Raw genomic sequence first — 6,716 nt, forward strand, 5'->3', positions numbered from 1 at the left:
AAACTTTGTAGCCTTGAGAGGAGCTTAGAGCCGGCCAGGGCGGGTGAGAGGAAAGCCTCCTGCTCGCTCCAGCTCCATGGCCACAGCCGGCTGAAAGCAGGTATCTGGGTTTATTTATCTTTTATAATTGAAACTTTGTTGCCTTGAGTGGAGCTTAGAGCCGCAGCGGCATGCAAGAAGCTTGGCTTCCTTCATCATTGGGGCAACCAAGCCTCCTGCTTGCTCCAGCTCCATGATTGCTAGTCGCCATCTTGGTTGGGTTAATTTGCATATAGTCGCTCTGATCAGCTGGTTGGTGTGGCTTAAGGCATAGCGTTGGTACGGTCAATTTGCATGTTTGTCTTTTATTACTGTAGATAGGTACTTATTTATAGCCAGTTTAATTCTGTATGCCTATGTTTCTCTCTCTATATATTTCTTCTCATTACAGCAATCCCTTTGGCATTTCTTGTAGTTGTGGTTTGGTAGTGATAAGCTTCTTTAGCTTTTTTTGTTTGTTTGGGAACCACTTTACTTCACCATCTATTTTGAATGATAGCTTTGCTGGATATAATAATCTTGGTTTTAGATTCTTTCTTTTCATTCATTACCTTGAATGCTTCATGCCATTCCCTTCTGGCCTGTAGAGTTTCTGATGAAAAATCAACTGACAGCCTATGGGAGCTCCTTTGTAGGTAACAAATTGCTTTTCTCTTGCTGCTTTGAAGATTCTCTCTCTGTCTTTAATTATGATGTGTCTGGGCATGGGCCTGTTTGGATTCTTCTTGCTTGGAACTCTGTGCTTCCTGGACTTGTGTGACTTTTTCCTTCACCAAGTTAGGGACGTTTTCTGCCATTATTTCTTCAAGCACCTTCTATACCCATTTCTCACTTTCTTTCCCTTCTGGCACACCTATTATACAAATATTGTTACATGTCATGCTGTTCCACAGCTCTCTTATGCTGTCCTATTGTTTTGTTTTGTTTTAACATATTTTTATTCATTTCAGAGAGTAAGGGGGAGGGGGAAAGAGATAGAAACATCAGTGATGAGAGAGAATTATTGATTGGCAGCTTCCTGTACACCCTGTACTGGGGATCGAACCTGCAACCTGGGCATGTGCCCTTTACTGGAATTGAACCCAGGACCTTCAGCCTGCAGGCCAATGCTCTATCCACTGAGCCAGACCAGCTAGGGCCGTGGTTGGCAAACTCCGGCTCACGAGCCACATGCGGCTCTTTGGCCCCTTGAGTGTGGCTCTTCCTAAGCCTTAGGAGTACCCTAATTAAGTTAATAACAATGTACCTACCTATATAGTTTAAGTTTAAAAAATTTGGCTCTCAAAAGAAACTTCAATTGTTGTACTGTTGATATTTGGCTCTGTTGACTAATGAGTTTGCCGACCACTGGGCTAGGGCCCTACTGTTTTTTAATTGTTTTTTTCTTTTTGGTTCTCTGATTGGGTAATTTTTCTACCCCATTTTCCAATTCTCAGATCCCATTCTCGGCTTCCCCTACTCTGCTGTGTATTCCTTCCAATGTACAAAACTGGGAAAGTAAGAACCTTGCCCTCAGGGTAATCTTCCTCCTCTAGCATATTGCTGGTCATGTGGTTTGCACCCCTTGACTTTTCATATTAATAGCTATGCGGTTTAGATGCCCCCTGACCTTTTCCTCCCTAAAGATAACATCTAGACCTCGGTGATATTTCAACTCCAGGCCCCGAAAAGCAGCACAACCAGACAAGTGATGCTGTGGCTGCCTCAGGACCAGCTGCATTGACTAATGACCCCCTGCCCTGGCTCTGACCAATCAGGGGAGACCACAACCCTGAAAGAGCACACCTGGAAAGCTTATGAATATTCTATTGAGACCCTCCCCTGATAAATACACGCAGGAGGAAGGAACCAGGGGTGCTCTCCCTGGAGCCATTCCCTTTCCCCTTCTTCCCTCTAATGGACTCCACAAGACTTGCAGCCAGGGGAGCAACAGGCAGTGGCAGCTCTCCTGGGCTAACGCCCTGAACCTGTCTCCAAGGCCCCTTTTCTCTGACTTCTTTAGAAAAATATTTTTATTGATTGCAGAGAGGAAGGGAGAGGGAGAGAGAGATACATCAATAATGAGAGAGAATCATTGATTGGCTGCCTCCTGCACGCCCCCTACTGGAGATTCAGCCTGCAACCCAAGCACGTGCCCTTGACTGGAAATGAACCTGGGACCCTTCAGTCCTCATGCCAAGGCTCTATCCACTGAGCCAAACCAGCACGATTTCTCTGACTTCTTAGTGAACCACAGCAGCCCTGCCTAGGCTCTCCTGTTATTTCTTACTAGAGGCCTGATGCACAAAATCCGTGCAAGGGGCTCAGCCCTTGCAGCCCCGGCTGCCTTGGCCCTCACAGCCCAGGCTTCGTCCAGAAGGTCATCCAGATGGTCGTCTGGAAGGTCATTCTGCTGTCCAGTCTAATTAGCCTATTAGCTCTTTAATATATAGGATATGCGAAGCCCTTCCTGTTCCACTGGCCTAAGTATGTTTTTGCTGTGGCCAATAAATTCTTACTTACTTTGTTACACTTTGTCTCTTGATTGAAATCTTTTCTTCAAGAAGACAAGAGCCAAGGTCTTGTTGTCTCACTGGTAATACTCTTGGAGGGGCCTAGAGTTCTGGCATGGAATCAAGTGAGGTCAAGGAGGCATTGCTACAAGGAAACCCCTTCTATTCCCTCTGTTTACCCAGCACCTGCATCTATAAAAATGGAAAATCTGCATAGAGTTGATGCTGAATACTGGCTCACTCTGGTGATAAGTAAAATGCATCCAAGTAATTTGCGTAACTTGACTATTAAAAAATCCATTGTATTAAAAGTTATGCTTCTAAGAAATTTCACATTTTGTGTAACTCCTGACAGTAAAATTTTGAATTATGTTTGTATATATTTGCTAATAATCTAGAAAATAATTAACATCTGAGTGTGAGAAAAAAACTGTAATTTCTTTACAGAGATGTATGCTAGGGTGAATAATAAAACTATTTTACATTAGTATGAAACCCAGTGATACACGTAGAATGAACTTTTAGATTAGGATAAAACTCCTGAGAGGTACATAAAATAAAACTATAGGTTTAAGGAAAATATCCCGAAAAGGTGTAAAATTTCTGACTGTGAAAAGTGGACGGTGAGCATTATTTACAGGGAGCTGAGACATGAAAACAACCTAAGTGTTTCTCATGGATGAAGGGATAAACAAAATTATATATATAATGCAATATAACTCAGCCATATAATAGAAGGAAATCCTTCCATTTGTGACAATTTGTATGGACCTGGAGAACGTTATGCTAAGTGAAATAAGTCAGAGAATGACAAATAACCAGTGATCTCATTTATAGGTGGAATCATAAAAACAAACTCAGACACAGAGAACAGACTGGTGGTTGGCGGTTTCCAGGAGTCCTAGGGATGGGATCTACAGCATGCTAACTATCTCTCTCTCTATAAAAGTCTAATATGCAAAGTGTCCCCTTGGGAGTTCGACTGACCGGGAGTTCGTTCGCTCGCTATGACCTGCGCTGACCACCAGGGAGCGGCACAGAATGAAGGAAGGCTCCGGCTGGCAGCTGGCAGGTGCTAGGGACCCTATCCATGCACAAATTTTGTGGACTGGGCCTCTAGTAGTTAATAATACTGTATTGTATATTTGAAAGTTGCTAAGAAATAAATCTTAAACGTTCTCTTCACAAGAAAAAAGTGTGTGTGGTGATGATGATTGTTAACTAGACTTACTGTGACTATTTCACAAAATATACAAATATTGAACCATGTTTTACATCTGCAACTAACATAATGTTATGCCAATTATATCTGACCTTTTAAAAGTGGATCATGGCTAAACCACTGTGGATTTAGACTCCATTAGATGCACTTGGGAGAATGATAGCCCATTTTGTTAAAAGACAATATTAATAGTACTAGTAGCCCAGTGCCTGGATTCCTGCACATTGAAAGGAAATTAATTAGAAGAAAGATTCATGCGGTAATTATGTCACTGCAACATTTGCGAGTCAACTTTTATTTTTAAATTGCCAGTGCGCGACATATGTACCAGCTGGTTGGTTGGTCGGACGGTTGGTCACTTAGCCTTTTATATATATAGATGCCAAAAAATATATAGATACGAACTACAAAAGAAAGGATAGCTTTTCAGTAATTTTATGCCAATGATATGTGGCAGGGTCTTGTCCCTGGCGGCTGCCCCCTCCCCCCGCACCCCACCCGCCGGGCGCTCTGCTCCGCCTCCTCCCCTCCCTGCTGGGGGTGGGAGGGAGGAGGGTGAGTGGCACCCCCACGGCCTCATTCTGTACCGAGCTCTCTGTTCAGGTATAGACGGTCGTTAGCTGTTTATTCTAAACTAGAGGCCCAGTGCACAAAAATTTGAGCACTTGGGGGGGAAGAAGGGGTCCCTCAGCCCTGCCTGTGCCCTCTCGCAGTCTGGGACCCCTTGGAAGATAACGACCTGTTGGCTTTGGCCTGCTCCCGGGTGGCAGAGGGCAGGCTCAATCCCTAGGTGCAGTCCCTGGTCGGGCTCAGAGCAGGGCTGATTGGGGAGTTGGGGTGCTGCCCCTGTCACACACAGAGCAGGGCAGATCAGGGGGTTGGGGTGCCGCCACTGTCACACTCAGGGCAGGGTGGATGGGGAGGTTATGGCTCTACCCCGTCACACACAGAGCAGGGCCCATGGGGGGGCGGGGTTGGGGCGCCGCACCCTGTCACACACAGAGCTCCAGGGCAATCAGGTGTTTGGGGAGCTCCCCCCTATCAGGCACAGAGCAGGGCTGATCAGGGGGTTGGGGCGCCTTCCCCTGTCACGAACAGAGCAGGGCGGATAGGAAGGTTGTGGCCCCGCCCCCTGTCACACACAGAGCCGCAGGGCCATCAGGGGGTTTGGGCGCTGCCCCCTGTCACGCTCATCTCAGTGCTGGGAGGCATATTACCCTTTTACTATATAGATAGAAGCCTGGTGCATGGGTGGGGGCCGGCTGGTTTGCCCTGAAGGGTGTCCTGGATCAGGGTGGGGGTCCCCACTGGGGTGCCTGGACAGCCTGGATGAGGGGCTGATGGCTGTTTGTAGCTGGTCACACAAGCTTCAGGGTGGGGGTCCCCACTGGGGTGCCTGGCCAGTCTGGGTGAGGGGCTGAGGGCTGTTTCCAGGCTGGCGGGTGACTAAAACTCCCAACTGCTCCTTTTTTTCTTTTTTTTTATTCTGGGCCAGCTTTAGCTCTGAGGCTCCAGCTCATAGGCCTCCGCTGCTGAAAGCAGGTTTCTGGCCTTTGTTTACCTTCTGTATTTGAAACAATGTTGCGATCCTGCTGGCTGAAGCCCGGCTACTAAAGCAGGTTTCTGGGGTTTTGTTTAGCTTCTATATTTGTAACATAGTTGCTTAGAGTTGCAGCTCAGAGGCCGGCAGCCGCAGGCGGGGAACGTTGGAGTCCTCCATCACTGAAGCAAGCAAGCCTCATGTTAGTTTCAAGCTGCCTGGCTGCCGGCTGCCATCTTGGCTGGCAGTTAATTTGCATATCTCGCTGATTAGCCAATGGGAAGGATAGCGGTCATATGCTAATTACCATGTTTCTCTTTTATTAGATAGGACTAGAGGCCTGGTGCACAAAAATTTGTGCACTCGGGGGGCGGGGGGTCCCTCAGCCCGGCCTGTGCCCTCTCACAGTCTGGGACCCCTCGGGGGATGTCCACCTGCTGACTTAGGCCCACTCCCCGGGGGAACCGGCTTAAGCTGGCAGTCCGACATTTCTCTGGCAGCCCAGGAGACCTCGGGGGATGTCCACTTGCCAGTGGGGACCACGCCTAAGCTGCAGTTGGACATCCTTAGCGCTGCTGAGGAGGCATGAGAGGCTCCCGCCACCACCGCTGTGCTGGCAGCCATCAGCCTGGCTTGTGGCTGAGCAGAGCTCCCCCTGTGGGAGCACACTGACCACCAGTAGACATCTCCTGCATTGAATGTCTGCTCCCTGGTGGTCAGTGTGTGTCTGTGTGTCATAGTGACCAGTCATTCCCAGTCATTCTGCTGTTAGGGTCAATTTGCATATTAGCCTTTTATTATATAGGAGAGAGGCCTAGTACACAGGTGGGGGCCAGCTGGTTTGCCCTGAAGGGTGTCCCGGATCAGGGTGGGGGTCCCACTGGGGTGCCTGGCCAGCCTGGGTGAGGGGCTGAGGGCCATTTTCAGGCTGGCCATACCCCCTTCAGCGTGGGGGTCCCCACTGGGGTGCCTGGCTAGCCTGGATGAGGGGCTGATGGCTGTTTGCAGGCTGGTCACACCCCCTTCAGCGGGGGTTCCCATGGGGTGCCTAGCCAGCCTGGGTGAGGGGCTGATGGCTGTTTTCAGGCTGGCCATGCCCGCGGGCTGGAAGCAGGTATCTGGGATTTATTTAACCTCTATAATGGAAACTTTGTAGCCTTGGTCCGGCTAGATTACAGCCGTGGGCAAACTACGGCCCGTGGGCCGGATCCGGACCGTTTGAAATGAATAAAACTAAAAAAAAAAAGACCGTACCCTTTTATGTAATGATGTTTACTTTGAATTTATATTAGTTCACACAAACACTCCATCCATGCTTTTGTTCCGGCCCTCCGGTCCAGTTTAAGAACCCATTGTGGCCCTTGAGTCAAAAAGTTTGCCCACCCCTGGGCTAGAAGCTTCCTGGCAACCCAGCACTTCCTTG

This window comes from Myotis daubentonii, chromosome 5, assembly GCF_963259705.1.
Source record: "Myotis daubentonii chromosome 5, mMyoDau2.1, whole genome shotgun sequence".
Lineage (NCBI taxonomy): Eukaryota > Metazoa > Chordata > Mammalia > Chiroptera > Vespertilionidae > Myotis > Myotis daubentonii.